Source organism: Dipodomys spectabilis, unplaced genomic scaffold (assembly GCF_019054845.1).
Source record: "Dipodomys spectabilis isolate Male_0828 unplaced genomic scaffold, ASM1905484v1 ptg000002l, whole genome shotgun sequence".
NCBI classification, from domain to species: Eukaryota; Metazoa; Chordata; class Mammalia; order Rodentia; family Heteromyidae; genus Dipodomys; species Dipodomys spectabilis.
Genome location: NW_024870679.1, coordinates 60,668,613 through 60,685,029, shown reverse-complemented (window position 1 = coordinate 60,685,029; position 16,417 = coordinate 60,668,613).

The window sequence follows — 16,417 nt, the reverse complement described above, 5'->3', positions numbered from 1 at the left end:
TACCATTGGGGGAATAAAAGGACAAAGCATCTTCTTTTTCTCATAGAACAGCCCAATGAGATTCCAGACACCTTTATTAGAAAGTACAGCATAATCTTCAGGGGCCTTCAGTATCTGTAAAATTTCCAAAAGCTGATCCAAATTTCTAATCAGGGAGCAATTAGTAAAGTGATTTTTATCTTGTATTTTTTGGTTCTGGAGATATTTGAAGTCCACTCTTGTGTTCTCTGCTCCTGTCTCTCTAGATACAACATCTCTTTTCCTTCATCCCTCCTCCTGGGCCAATCTCACTCCCTAGGTTGTGGCTGGCATTGTTTCTGCCAGTGGCAAGTCCAGCAAATGATGTCATATGACCAGGTGGTTGGGGAAATACCAGCAGAAGAATCTGGGAAAGCTGTGCAGGTTTGCTTCTGTTGACTCACATCTACTCTCTACTCAGGAAGGTAGGAGGAAAACCCAAACAAACTAATTTCTCATCTAATTTTTCCCTTGCTGGGAACAGATGGTCCCTAAATATACTTAGATTAAAATTATAGAGAGCCTATTATGGGTCAGCAGCTCGGCAGGTGGTACCTCTAGCTTCACAAGATCTAAATGAGGTAGGTGTTGTTATTTTCCCTTCATAATTAGGGAAACTCAGGCAAAAGGTACTTGCCCAAGTATCTGCAGGTCATCCATGGCAGATCTGGGATTCATTTGTGTGTGGCTCTGAGGCTCCGCCCTTTCTGAACTTCCAATCTGCTATAGACAGACTAGGTGAATTTTCTGATCCCAAGTGTTTTCAGCTCCAGCACAATTGTCTACAAGTTCAAACCACATCTCAACAATATTTCCTTCTGCAGTTGTTGAAAAAGAGCACCGCAGGGGAGGGCAAAATCATCTCTTCACTGAAGCCAAAAAATGATAGGGCTGTGATTTTTACCCAACCACTCCCACTTTTGCTGGCACCGAACCTCGACTTTTGGGGAAAGCTGACAAAGAATGAGCAGCACTGTACAGATGAAAGACATACATTTAGGTGCAGGCAAAGCTTTGCCCAAAGCAAGAGGGCAGGATAGACCCAGAACCCATGATAGAAGATGCCGTCCTTAACCCTGAGCTGCTCTTCCCATGGGTACAGACACCCAACACCTAAGCCATCTCCCTAGTTTTGATGGCTCTCCTTCTCCATCCTACCTCTGCTGCGGTCCATCTTGAGTCATCATCAGCCACATCAGTCCTGGGCTGAGTCTGCTGTAGGTCTAGACTCCACTCCTACTCAGCAGCTATGAGTCATCAGACACACTGCAGATGGAAGTGGAGGCGAGAAAGAATGGAGGAGAGGCAAAGTTCAGAAGTCTAGAGCAATGAGGAAAGGGAGAAAGAAAAGACTTCACTGTTCTCTAGTTCTGGGACACATGGGCCCAAGGCAAAAGGGCAAGAAAGTCTCCTTTGTTTGTCTGGCCTAAGTAGGATGCAAAAAATTGAATTCATTTCTTTGGATTCATGTGAGAAGCTCTGGCTCTGCCAGCTGAACTTCAGTTATAACTTTCAAACCATGACTGATGGGAAAAGAGGCTGCCTTCAACAGCTTCTCCAAGGTTATAGGCAGTGACCAATTAGAAGGCAACTAAGCTATAACAGAACCCAAACACTCAGCACTTACAAGTTCCTTTCCCCTCCCACTCTACTGATCCTTTGTATATCCATTCAACCTTCTAGCCAGTTCATTCATCCTTCTAACCAGTGAGCCAGGATTCCTTTACAAGTGCCTGGCCTGCACCAGGCCAAGGAGATATAGGCTAATGACAGCTGTTACTAAGGGCTTACAAGTACTACCTGGTGGGGCCCAGTACATATGTGGTGACAGAGAAAGATACGGATAATTACAATAAGTCACGAGTATAAGCCACAGTTCCTATCCCCTCAGCAAAATGGAGTTGCAGAATATATCACTAATAAAACCTAAGTTGCTCTCAAGCCCAACTTCTTTTTCTAAATATTTTTAATGATGATTATTTAGAATATTGTGAGTGAGAAGGGGAGAACCCCACTGATGAGATAATATTTGGGGAATTTTGGGTTTGTGGTTTTTTTTTTTTTTTTGTATTCATGTATATGTGTGTTTGTGCCAGTCCAGGAGCTTGAATTCAGGGCCTGTTCACTGTCCCCGAGTTTTGTTTTGTTTTGTTTTTTTGCTCAAGGATAGCCCCATATGCACTTGAGCCATAGGTCCACTTACAGGATTTTGGTGCTTAATTGGAGGTAAGAGTATCACAGGCTTCCCTGCCTGGCCTATGTTTTAACTACAATCCTCAGATCTCAGCCTCCTGAGCCACCAGCAACCAGCTCAATATTTGTATTTCAAAAAGACAACCCAAATTAGTAACATTTGGGTACAAAAGACATCCTACAGGGAGCATTTGGGAATACGAAGGCAATCCACAGACAGTTTTGAGGAATGCTATAGCTAGACAGAAGCTCCTGGCAAAAAGGCACACCTGACAGAACTCATTTGTTTGAAGTCTTGGGCTCCATTTCTGAGGAAAGTGATAGATCCACTCCTCATATTAATACAACTGTACCAAACAAACACACAGTATTCTGTGGATTCCTTATGAGAAGGTCACAGACTCCCTGAGGTTTCCTCAACTCAAGGACTTGCTGTCCCTCAACTAAGAGAATCTCAGGAAGAATTCACCTTTGCCTGGTTTAGCAGGGACTGTGAGCTGATTCCCCAAATGCCACACCGCCAGCCAGGTAGTGAGCATACTAAGCCTTAGTATTTTGTCTTAAGAAGGAGCTCAGAATTTAGTACAAGTTATGTCTCCATCATTCCCTTGTTTGACCTGAATAAACCATATTACCTCCGCGTGCCTCTGTGTGGACATGTATAATAATGATAAGAATACCTCATGGGGTCATTGTGAAAATTAGGAGGTGATCCAGGCTAAAGACTTACAGCAGAGGTTAGAAAACTGTTTTGTGTTTTGTTTTTTAATAAGAAGGCTAGTTTAGGCTTTGGAGATAAGGTCCAAAATTTGAGATGATTGGGGAGGTATATCTACGATTTAATAATACCTTAAAATTATAAGTTCATGGACCATACAGAAACAGAATTTGGGTAGTGGGCTATAATTTGCTGACCTTTAACCTAGAACATAGTAAGTACTCAATAAGTGCTAGCTTCTGGTGTCTCAGCTAGAGCTCTTTTGACTCCTGTTTTCTGTTCATGATCCCCATGACACAGATAATAACAGGAAAACAGGTCCTGGCCAAATGACTTAGCCAATCTGTTAAGCCCAGGTTACTAAGGTGTAAGCACCTCCCTGCCTCTCCCAGTTTTAGGGCTTTCCCACCTAGGCCCAACTCAATGGGTGAAGCAGCTCAAGCTCTAATTATTTTCAGGAAAGCCAGGTCAATCCAGGCAAGCAGTATGCAGGGGTGGTCAACAGGCCTTAGTTTCTGAGCAGAGGTTGAGACAGGGAATGAGAAGGGCCTCATCCTACAGCCACCAGTCTGCCAGGTTCTGGTGCACATTGACATGTTCCAGCTGTGTAGTCCTGAGAATCCATGACTTGACTCTTGTACCTAGAGGAGGACAGGTCTGCTGGGTCAGCCAGCTTCTGCCCACACCTAGCCTACTTCTGCGAAGCCCCATCAGGAACAGCTTCAGACACAAACTCAACCAGGTAATGAGTTGGACACGATTCCATAATCACTTCCCAATGCTCCATTTTTACCAACAGGACAACTAAGGCTCAGCAAGAGCGAACGACCTGTTTGAGATTGCACAGCAAGCATATTAAACTGGGACTGGAGACCCAGCCTCTAACTTTCATGCCAGTGTTTCTCTGCCTGTGTTTATACAGCTTTTTGGTTTGGACAGGAGTGGTCCACTGCAGTGTTTTATGTTTATCAGAGTACAGCTAGATTTGACCTGGCTAAAGTCTTTTACGCAGGGTATTCACATGAGCTAAACTCTGTGCTGGATACTAATGTAGAGCCAATGTCCATTGCCAGGAATTCTACTAATAACACAGTATGGTTCCTATTACGCATTGGTTGGTTGGTACATGTGTTCATTCATTCAACACACATTACTGAACATGTACCTTCTGTAAGACTGCAGTGGATGTTGGGAATACAGCATTAAGACGTTCTTTGCCTTCATGACAACCGTGATGTAGTAGGAAGAATAAACAATAAGTACGTACACAGACACATTAGTATACAGGCAGATGGTTGACAGTAGATTGGTATTTGTGTCCTTTGGTGACTTTTGTGGTGTGAACACTCTCTTGGTGTCCAAGCTATCAACACAACCTCACTGAATTTGGAGTTGGAAGAGACTTGTACAAGTAGCTCTTGCAGCTCTGCATGGACACAGGAACAGTTTGTGAATACTTCGAAAGGAAGGAAGTGATTTAAGGGGATGAGAGTGATGATGAAGGTCAGGTAGACCTTTCCAAAGGGGGAGATATTTGCACAGAATTCGGAATGAAGTAAGGAAGCCAGCTATGTCGGAAATGGCATATACAAAGCTACTGAGTCAGGAGTGTGCTTGGCCTGTTTGAGAATGGCAAGGGTCAGTCTACAGTGAGCACCACACACTGTAATCCTAGCTACTCATTAGGCTGAGATCTGAGGATCGTGGTTTGCAGCCAGTCCAGCAAGATTATGGTTTGAAGCCAGTCTGGGCAGGAAAGTCCATGAGACTCTTATCTCCAATTAAGCACGAAATGGGGGAAAAGCTGGAAGTTGAATGGTGGCTCAAGTGGTAGAGCACTAGCCTGAGGATTGGAACAACAACATACAAAAGCTGGAGTTTGTGGTTCATGCCTAATTCTAGCTGATTAGGAGGTTGAGATCTGAGGATTGCAAGTTCAAAACCAGCCCAGATAGGAAAGTCCATGAGACTCTTATCTCCCATTAACCACCAGAAAACTGAAAGTGGTGCTATGGCTCAAAGTAGAGGGCTAGCATTGAGCACAAAAGCTCAGGGGCAATTCCCAGGCTCTGGGTTCAAGCCCCAGAACCAACAACTACAACAACAAAAAGAAGGTTAGCCATAAAATTAGCATTTAAGGTAGAGGTTGAAAGAGTAGGGCATTGTAGGGAGACAGAATGGTGTGGACAAAGGCAGTGAGGTTGGAATGGAATACTGGAAGTTGGAAGTATAAGGCAGTATAGCATACATAGGTTAAGTGGAAGCCACAACATGAAGAGCCATTGGGAGCCAATGGCAGTTTTGCACTGGGTGACAGACATAGAGGTAGCATGTTGAAAGATACATTTGATGGTGGGAAATAGGAGGCAGCTCTGTGGCTCTATTTTAAGGCTACTGGTACAGTATAAAAAGGGGACTTGCATTAATAGTGATTTCAACCGAGGGCTTCATACATACCATCTTCCCTCATCACAACAGCCCTGCGAGGTCAGTACAATATGTGGTGTGGTGGGTCAAAGATGGTGGCAAATCATGAATATTCCTCTTCTTTCCCTTTGAGTCTGGGCTGGCCCCATGTCTTGCTAATTGGAAAGAATGCAGCAAGTGTGACACCAAGGAACTCTCAATGTTCAGTTCAAAACAAGTATGTTGACTTTATCTCTGGCACCTTTGCTCCATGAGAAGCCCGCTGCCCTGTAAGAAGTCTGGACTACCTAGACCCAATGCCCTGTGCAGAAGTCCCAGCTAGGCAAAAGGAGAGGCCAAAGAGGAGTCCAAACAGCCTCCAGCTGTTTCTGCCCTCCCAGCCCTGATGGCAGACAAGTGAGAGAAAAAGCCACCTTGGTCCTCCAGCCTGGCCACACCCTCAGATGACTTCAGCCCCAGCCACCATCTAACCCCAAACAAGAGCCACCCTACGGAATCCCATCAACACAGAAACCTAAGAGGTAATAATTATTTTTTATAAACTATTAAGGTTTGGAATACTCAAGTAGGTACCAATAGCTAAACAGAGTATACTTGGTATAATCCCCAGTGGTGGTTGGGACCTGGCCAAGGACAGGACACAGACCACTTCCATGGAATGACTTCTTTGCCCAGCATGTAAGTAGGATTACAAGTGGAATTTCTCTGAATTTGACTCCAGAAGGCAATCACTGAACCAAAAGGCAAGGCCAAACAAACTCCTTCTCCCCTCCTCCATTCCTCCCTTCATAACAAAGGACAAACCCAGAGAGAACAGGAGGACTTGTCTTAAATCACATGGATGCTAAGAGGTAGAGCTAGAGTTAAAGCTCAGGTGCGCTGTCCTTTACAACTGCTCTTGGGACTCTTTCTTACTCTGTCATTACCATCTCCTCTCATGCTGTAGGCCAAAAAGCGCAGGAGGGAGGCAGTCAGCCACCTGAATCTTCTTGCCAACCCGTAAGGGTAGGTCTCTCAGGAATAAGAGAAGTGGCCGCTCCAGCATTCTAAGGCTCAAAGATGCCCCTCCTGCCTGGCTCCATGCCCTTTCTCCCTCCAATCAAGCACTTCTCTCAACCAGTCCACCCTTGTGTCTAAAGAAACTCACACTGACTTCTACATGATGTTAGCTCATACAATCCATACAGCAAGTGTTCTCGGGTAGGTACTTGCCAAATTAGTGGGAAACTGAGTCTCAGAGAAGGGAAATAGCCTTGCCCAGACTCAAACAGTGAAAGAGTATCAGAGCCTGAATTCCAACCCAAGTTTTCTATTCTACCATCTGCTTTCCTTCCACTGGAAATGAGGGTAATGTTGTATGCGACGTGGGATTATTAAGGGGTTAAGGGGGGTAACTTTCACAGACGTGGCAGCACAAGATCTGATAAATCATGGTCATTTAGCACATGATAAAACCCCCCTTTTTCTTCTCTCCTATCCTTGATCCATTCCAGAGACACTCATGGCTTTTCTAAGGGTAAGGAAAGTTTGAGAGTAGAAAAACAATACTCAGGTATGTTTTCTTGCCATATTTTTTGGCTGTTGGTGTACCCTTCCATGAAGAAGTAAAGTTTGCCTTGCTGAAACAATTTTTTCTTTCCATTGTGGGGCTTTGAACTGCAATCCTCAGATTTCAGTCTCCTGAGTAGCTAGGATTACAGGCATATTCTACCAGTACCCAGCTGAGACAATTCTTTACTTTCATGTCTATCATTGCAACTTCAATGGTTCTTGGAGAGCGTATCTATAGCATAATAAAGAATAAAAGCTTAAGGAAAAAGAGGAAAACGTAGATAACATGCAATGTAAAATGTAGTTTTCAAACTAATTTCCAGAATACACAAAAAGCTCAAAAAATTAAACAAAAGAAGAAGCAATCTGCTGAGTGCCAGTGGTTTACACCTATAATCCTAGCTACTAAAGAGACGGAGATCTGAGGGTCATGGTTCAGAGCCAGCCCGGGCAGGAAAGTCTGTGAGACTCTTATCTCCAATTGACCACCAGAAAACCAGAAGTGGTTCTGTGGCTTAAGTGGTAGAGTGCTCACCTTGAGCCGAAGAATTCAGGGATAGCACCCAGGCCCAGAGTTCAAACCCCACGACCGACCAAAAAACGAAACAAAACAAAACAAAACAGAACAAGCAATCCAATTAATAAGCAGACAAATAAGCTGCACAGTCCTCAAAAGTACAAATGACTAATAGAAAAGTGAAGAAATGTTCTTTAGCCATAAAGGAAATGCAAATAAAAACTATACTAAGCTTTAATCTCACCCCAGTCAGAATAGCATTCATCAAGAAAATGATTGAAGGGAGTAGGGAAGAAAACCTCAAATACATTGTGGGATTGTAAGCTAGGATTGTAACCTCTATCAGAATAGAGGTTTCTCAAAATTTAAAAACTGACCTTCCTTAGGACCCCACTACACCATTATTGTGCATATATATATCTGAAGGAGAAAAAAATCAATATACAAAAGGATATTTGCATACTGATGTTTATTACAATGCTGTTCATAATAGCGAAACTGAAGGATCTGAAAAAGAAAAAGAAAAAGAATTCTCAGCTTTTATTAACCTTATGGCATAGATTCATGGGTGATCTAAACACACTATGAATTAGGTGCTACTGTTAGCTGCACTTTACAGACAATGTGATCAAGGCTCCGAGAACCAACTTCCCCAAGATCATTCAATTAAAAAGGGATCAATTGGGATCCAAACCAGGGTGTCTTTGTTTACACAGTCAATACTCTTTAACAGCAAAATCTGCCTGTCTGCCTAGACTGGAAGCTCCCGAGTCAGGTGTACGCCTGGCAGGCTGCCTGATGGAGCAGGACTGGGCAGGCTGATTTAATGAGGTAACCTCCTAGGGAAGGAATGAGGTCACATTCCAGGAGGCTGAGGCAAAGGCCATTCATGCACCACTTCAGAAGATTCACTCCCTGGGAAAAATACTAGCAGGCTTGGATACTTGTGCCAAATAAGAAAACTAGATACACAGAAGGTCAATCAAGACTAAAGAAAGTATTCCAACTTCCAGAGCCATAGATTCCCAAAAAGGGACAAATTACCCATACTCAAACAGAGCAGCAGCCATGGACCATTCCTCCAAGGGAATGTGCCTTACCTCCTTCCCACATCCATTCCCAATCTCCAGAGAAGCAACTGGCCTTCACTTTGGGCGTTTTCACCCATGGACCTCAGTATGTGGCCCATGTATGTATCCAAGTACTTTTAATCAATTCATTTATTTTATTGATATTTTTAACACCCACTTTACATTAGGCAGTAGGAGGCATATGCTAAGAGGAATGAATATGGTCAGATCATTAACCCTTTGGGCCTTAGATTCAGTGAGGAAATTGGTCATTAGATTAGAAATGAATATTGTGGTCGGGGAAGTACAGGGTGCTATACAAACTAATCTCTTTTCCTCCTTCTCTCTTCCTATCCCTCTTATCTTCCCTTCTTCTCTTCTTTCTACAAATTCCCGTACCTACCATGTGTCAGGTTCAGTCTAAATGCTGGAGATAAAGCAACAAACAAGAGAGCAAAGATCTTTGTCATTTCCCAGAGATGACTGGTGGATTTGGCCCAGGACAGGAACAATTTATGACATTAAAGAATTTGGATTATTTTCTGTCTGGTGAGAATTAAAACTGACATTGAGCAGGGGTGTGGTCTGGTCAGGGGTGTGTGTGTGTGTGTGTGTGTGTGTGTGTGTGTGTGTGTGTGTGTGTGTGTGTGTGTGTGTGTGTGTGTGTGTGTAACATTGTAGCAGATGAGTAAAAGGAAATGAGACTGAAGGTAGGAAGATCAGAAAGTGACTGGAAAATCATGAGGGACTCATGATGGTACCCAAAACTCATTAGGCATGATGAAAACAGAGGAACCCCTCAGCTTACTCCTGTAGGAATAGCCCATGATGGTGATGCCCTACACAGCTGACAAAGTTGATGTGTCAAAAAATACATATGCATCTGTTTAGTGGGTGTGGGGAGAAACCTTATTTAAAATGCATGTTCACTGGATGCTGATTGCTCTCGTGTCTATAATCCTAGCTACTCAAGAAGCTGAGATCTCAGTTTGAAGCCAGACAAATCTGAGAGGTTCTGCTCTACAATTAACCGACACAAACCAAATATGGAGATGTGGCTCAAGTAGTAGAACAGTGGCCTTGAGCAAAAGAGTAAAAAAGTTTAGAGCACAAATCCCCAAATTCAAGCCCTAGTACTGGCACATGCACTAGTCCTAGTACAGGTCCATTGCTTTATATTAACTGCATACTGAATCTAACTCTCAAATCATTTGACATTTTCTTTTATGTCACAACTACTCTGTTACTTGCAGACAAGTCCACCTGTCCTGGTACAGAGTCCCCACAGAGAGGCCCCAAGAATACATTGAGAGGACAGAGGCCTAGCTGAGACCATCTCTCTGTCTTCTCCAGCAGGGTGTCAAGCATGTGAGTGATGATAACCTAGGATACTTAAACCAGCCTAGCAGCTTGCTGAGTGCCACCGTGCAACCCATAGCAAGCTAAAGTAGCTCCCAGCTGAGCCTGCCTGCATTCCTGACAGTTCATTGTGAAAAATAGTAACTTGGTATCTTGAACACAATAGATTTGTTTGTTGTATAATAGAAAAGTCCAATTTGGAAGCCTTTATATATAACCCTACTAAGGCCGTTATAGTTGAGTCTCCAAAGCCATTCCATTGCTGCTGATTGGCCTAAGCAAACTGCAGTGGCCATGCCTAATAGACATAAGAGGCTGAGACAATGTGGGCCCATCAGGCATGAGAAGAGGCCAGTGAAGAACTGTTTTGGAGATCTAGGCTCTCTCTCACTGGATACGAAAGAAGACAAAGGTGGCCAAATCACCATTTGCAGTCACTTTCTGAGTGCAAGTAAAACCAGATTTAGGAAGATTCTAATGGTATTGAAGATGGAAGTGAGGAGAGAGGGAAAGTCCTTGAATCATAATGGCATTGTTGAATCACCAATCAACCAACCCTGAAACTTACCCTGCTCTTGGACAGCTGTAATGTGAACTAATTTTTACTAACTTAAGCTCATGTAAGATTGGTTCCTTGCTGCTCAAGGCAACCTACCTAAAGCTAAGGTTCCTTTCACTGAAATGTGGACATTTGTTTGATGGATTCAAATTCCTCATTTCCTGCTTATTCTGAAATCAACCTACACTCACTCACTGTAGTTACATCCTTAGAATTGAGAATAAAAGAGAAGTAATTATAATCTAGTTGTCATTTAACCCATAATTTGATTTACTACATGAAACACCATGACAGCAATTCCTCTAAACAGTGTAAGAGTCCTACAAATGAATATTAATAACAATAATTATGAGAAGGGTAACGAATATGATCAAGGAGTTACAGTACATCAAATATTGCTTTAAATGTCATATGGATCAGCTTATTTAATTCCCATAGCAATTCCATGTGATTAGAGATATTTAAATCTCCATTTTATAGCATAGACGCTGAGACAGGAAAAAATTACGTTAATTTTTCTAGGTCACATAGGCAGTGTGAAATTAGAATAGTGGTGGAATTGGAATTCAAACTGAGAAAGTCTGGACCTGAACATAGTAGCTTATGCCTATAATCTTAGCTTCTTGGGAGGAGAAGCTATGAGGATCATGGTCCAAGGCAAGGCTGGGCAAAAACAAGAAACTCTCTCTAAAAAAACAAAAAAAATAGGAAAAATGATTGGGAGTATGGTCCAAATGGTAGAGAGCTTGGCAGCAAATGTGAGGTCCTGAGTTCAATCTTCAGTACCATTCCATACAAAAAAAAAAAGCCAAGCCCTGAGAAGTCTGGCTTCAGAGCTTTATAAGTTAACCAAGAAAGTAGAAAGAAAGAAAAGAAGAGGAAAAGGTTTCATAGATTTGTTGGGAAGGAAAGAGGAATCACGGACAGGAGGATTTTGGATGAATCAATCGATCATAAGGCCCAGGTAAAGCCTCAACATCTTTCCTGCCCATGAGCAGTATTTCCTAGGGTTTTATAAATAGATATAGATATAGTTACACATTGTGGATTTCTAATGATTTTGGGGGAGTCAATTTTGGGGCTTGAACTCAGAGCACTGTCCCTGAGCTTTTTTGCCCAAGGCTAGTGCTCTACCACTTTGAGCCACAGCACCACTTCCAGTTTCCTGGTGGTTAATTGGAGATAAGAATCTCCTGGACTTTCCTGCCCAAGCTGGCTTTAAACCATGATCCTCAGATCTCAGCCTCCTGAGTAACTAGGATTCTCCCTTTTGGCTTGACCCTCTTGCTGACCTAGAAACTCACTTTCAATCATAAAGTCAGTCTACTGGGCCAAGAAGTAGAAGAGCTGAATCTCACAATAACGTCTGCATTCATTGGAGACAAGACCTCAGGCCCCTCATGCCACTGGCCCTTCTATTTAGATGCAAGGATGTTCCAATGCAATGGTTTTATACCTAAGTGCTACTGCACCATGCATATCTACTATTCAAGTTCTTTCTTCAGTGATGTGAAACCTTTCAAGACAATGGTCAGCCTGCTACTTTAATCCCACTCTCACAAACAAATAGCTTGTCAGGGGAGATTCTTGGAGAAGTGAGTCTGTGTTTAGGCTCTTCTAAGAGCTTCTCTGAAGAGCTGAGGCCTAGACCATGACAAGCTCTGAACAAAGACCACCTGCACCTTTAAGGCTCTTGAGACTCTCACCAATCTTTGGAAGTAGTCAGGCATGCTCTGGCCTCCTCGGAGTCAGGGACTCAGGGAATATCAGACATCAGGAGGTGGGAAACATAGTTTTAGTCCATTGAGACTTAATGAGGAAACTTAATATTTTTTTTAGAATATGATAGATTTTTTTTCTAGATAATGCTCAGGCCTGCTAGCCATAGGAGGCCTGCAATACTGAACGCTTAGTATATCCAGTCCCTGCAAAACAAATCACAGATATCATAGCTCCCGTGTCAGAGAAACACTCCTGCAACTGATACCTGTATTATTTCACAGTCTTCCCTCCATATCTGCCTTCATGTTCTCTTTCTGCATCCACTTATTTATTATTCAATATATTCATCCATTTCTCATAAAGAGCCCAAATGTACCAGCACTGGGAAAACTATTAAGGATAGAGTTAGATATATTCAGTGCCTGCCATTGTGGAGTCCAACAGGGAAGCCAGACATACTCTCGGAGGAGGGTGAGTACAATTTGCAATGGAAAATTGCAGGATGATGTAGTGTGTATTCTCAGCAAGGGCTGGGGTAAGATGGTATATCAAAGCAGCACGAAGATTAAGGAGTTGGATATATGGCACATAACTAGAATCCCAGCACTCAGGAGGCTGAGGCTAGAATGAAATCTTGTCTCAAAAACCCAAACCCCCTAAACCAATTAGAATGGAAGTCAAGGAATGCCTTCTCGAGCAGGTAAAGTCTTATCCAAGATCTAAAGATGAGCAAAACTGGGCCAAACAAACAAGAAGAGAAAGGTAGTCCAATTTTGCTACCCATGGTCCTGTATGGTTTGAATGGTTTGAATATGAAATGCTTGCAACCTAGGTTCATGTGTTGGTTGCTTGATCCCCAGATGGTGGTACTATTTTGGGAGATTCTTAGTACTATTTGGGGGAACCTTAGGAGATGAATCTTAGTTGGAGAAAGTAGATAGCTGAAGGAAGGATGGCTGTGGAGGCTGTATCTTGTCTAAACACTTTATCTCTTTCTACTTCCTGTCCACCATGAGGTGAGCAGCCTCTGCCACAGCCTCCTGCCACCATGATGTTCTGTCTCATACTATGTACCCAGAATCAACAGAGAGAGCTAAGAACTATGGACGGAAGCATCTGATACTGTGAACTCCAATACATCCTACCTTCCTTTGCTTGTTTCTCTCATGAGCTTGATCACAACAGGGAAAAAGTAACAGAGAAGGGTCCCTTGACAATAACAACTCTAGTATGTATAGTATAAAAAGTTAAAAATGTGTTTCTCATATTCCTTTGTAGTAAAAGTATGTGAATTCATTTCCTCAGGGAGATGCACTTTTGAAGGATTTGGATTTTTTTTTTTTTTGGTCAGTCATGGGGCTTGAACTCTGGGCCTAGGCACTGTTGCTAGGAAGTTTCTCAATTAGGCTGTCAGCTCATTGAAGGCAAAAATGAAGATGCCCTGGTGGTGATCAAAGCTGCTTGCAGCTCTTGAGATGGCTTTTAACTCTTTTTTTCCAGGTTTGCTCTTCTTCTGAAACCACTTAATCTTCTGAAATAAATAAATCCATTTCTGTTTAATCTACATTAAACGTATTTCATCCCCACAACCAAGGTTTAATGATTTATGGACCACAGGAACCTCATGTGCAAGTGTCCGCTAAGGACCAAGCTAGCAGAAGTCCAATGATGCCCAGTGTGTCTTGGGTAGAGCCATCCAAGGGAAAGTCTGGAGGGGCGAGAAAGTGCAATGATTCATGGATTGCCTTATGAATCAAACTGAAAAATCCCCATTTAAAGGGCAGCTGAAGGATTTCAAGTAGTTTAATCCCAGGACCAGCTATGTAGAGAATGGATGGGGGGCCAGAATGGACATGGAAATGCTAGTTGGAGTCTTTTAGTCCTGGATTGAAAATATGCCTCATGCCTCAGTATTCAATTTCAACTAAATGCCTTAGGAGGAAGATGTTCTTAAATTGATTGGGATACAAATTAAACATTTCTCGTTCTTTCCTCTATTTTACTCCAAATAGAACATGAATTGCAGTATACAATATTTCTTTCTCCCCTTTCTGCTCTTCAACCCTTAATCATAATCATTGTAATGCAGCCCTCTCCATATAGTTTGCTCTCTCCCTATCTCTCCTTCTCTCTAACTCCTCTGTATACCTTCCATTACAGTAAATGGCTTTCTTCCTTTTCCCTTCATCCCTGGGAGCATAATATCTCCTTAGCTCTGGGTTCTGTGCTAAGTTCTTTAGCTGTGGTTTTCCTATATTGTGTCCAAATTTATAAATAGTCTCTTTATTAGACTTTTCTCAAATTATCTAATCTGAGTGTGCTACCTGCTTCATCTTAAAACCTGAAGAACACACAAAACCATTCATCTTGTAGATGTTTTCTGTGCTGTGTTTGACTGATTGTCATGTTTTTATACCTCTATACTTCCTGTCAGCTCATAGTTAGACTTAGAGGCCGGATGAGATTGAGATGCAAGTGTTTTGTTGGGGAGAAGGGACAATGATATCTCGCTGGTGGCCTCTATGTGTTTCCTAGAGCATCTCATTATAACCCAGGCTGTCTTATTGCCAGACTTTTAGTCACCTTGAGGGTGATTTGTGGATTCAGGTGTCTCAGCCTTCTCTATCCATCTTAAAGGTCTCCATTTGTCATCTAATGGCATTCTTATACCACTGTTTATTTTAATTAGATGCATTCTTTCGTTAAAAAGTTACAAAATGGTAACTTTCATCTGGACTTATTAGCTGGGATTCTTTAATAAAGAAGCAGCTAAGGCAAGAGAATCAAGAGGATCAAGAGCTTGAGGTCAGCAACACAGTAAGATATCCTGTCTCAAACCCAAACTAACAACTTCCCCTAATCACCTACTGAGCATCTTTTAAAGATTTTTTTCCTATTTGTTCTCTGCAATTTCATTAAGAGATGACTACATACACCTAGAAATGGGATTTAGCAAGCTTTTCTCTATTGCCTCTCACAAACATGCTATAGTCATTGTATATTTTAGTTTTTGTATTATTACTGCGAATTTCATTTTAATATTTCTTTGATGTTCATTAGACAATCAGTTAAAAACCTACTCTGTCTTTATTCTTTCCTTTCTCTCTAACTTCAAACCCGAGCTCAGACCACTCCACAATTTACAGTCCTAACTTTTCTTTACCACTGCATAGATCAACCCCATTTTCCCGTGAAGAAAGTGTTTTAGCAGATCCAATGACTGTTTTCTGATGTGTGTAGAGGCTTTATCCAAGCCACCTAAATAGGCTGTTCTCTTTTTTTTCTAGAAACCTAGAACATCCACACTGGTGTTTCTCTGACACCCTGCATGTTTGCTAAGGTATTTTCTGTCTGTTCATTTCATTGGGGTATTCTTTAAATTCAAACTCTCTCACATTTTCATTTCTCACATGAGACTACATGCTTTTGTTGACTATATCAGTTCAGGCTTGATTGACTGCATGTAAGAACAAAAAAATCAACTAAGCTTTAATCTAGGACTTATGCACACACACATACACACACACACACACAACTATAGCATTGCTAGTTATATATCATGGCCAAAGCCTTCACAATTTTCTTGGCACCTATCTACCTACTTCAGCACTTATTATGTAGCAGGTATGTGAACCTGTCTCAGAAATACCCTTATTCTTCTGCTTACATTTCACTGTTCATAACAACAGCCAGTGACAACCCCAGTCTGAATGAAATGATATATATGTCTTAGTTGTGCCCTATTTTCTACTCTAAACAAAACAGTACTTGTGGTAGGGGCACCTTGACTTTGGGTTAACAACCAGCAGATTTTGCCTTCTCTCAATTTTCCTGTTAGTAAAGAAACTATTGTTTCTTTACTGTCTCTCTCCTCCTACTAGAATATGAGTGCCCCAAAGGCAAGCATCAATCTGTTTTCTTCATTATTGTATCCCCATTTCTTCTTTTTTTCGGGTCTGGTGGTGGGGCCTGAACTCGGCCTGGGCACTGTCCCTCAGCTCTTCAGCTCAAGGCTAGCGCTCTACCACTTGAGCCACAGCGCCACTTCCGGCTTTTTTCTTTTTGCTTATGTGGTGCTGAGGAATCGAACCCAGGGCCTTAGGCATGCAAGGCATGCGTTCTACCACTGAGCCACATTCCCAGCCCCTGTATCCCCATTTCTTAGATCAGATGTTATAATTGACTAAGTGTCCAAGATGTCATTTAAATGCCTGAATGAACACAGGAATGAGTGCTACTATTTGTGACTGTTCTGTTCTATCTCGTTGACTCCTATTCATTCT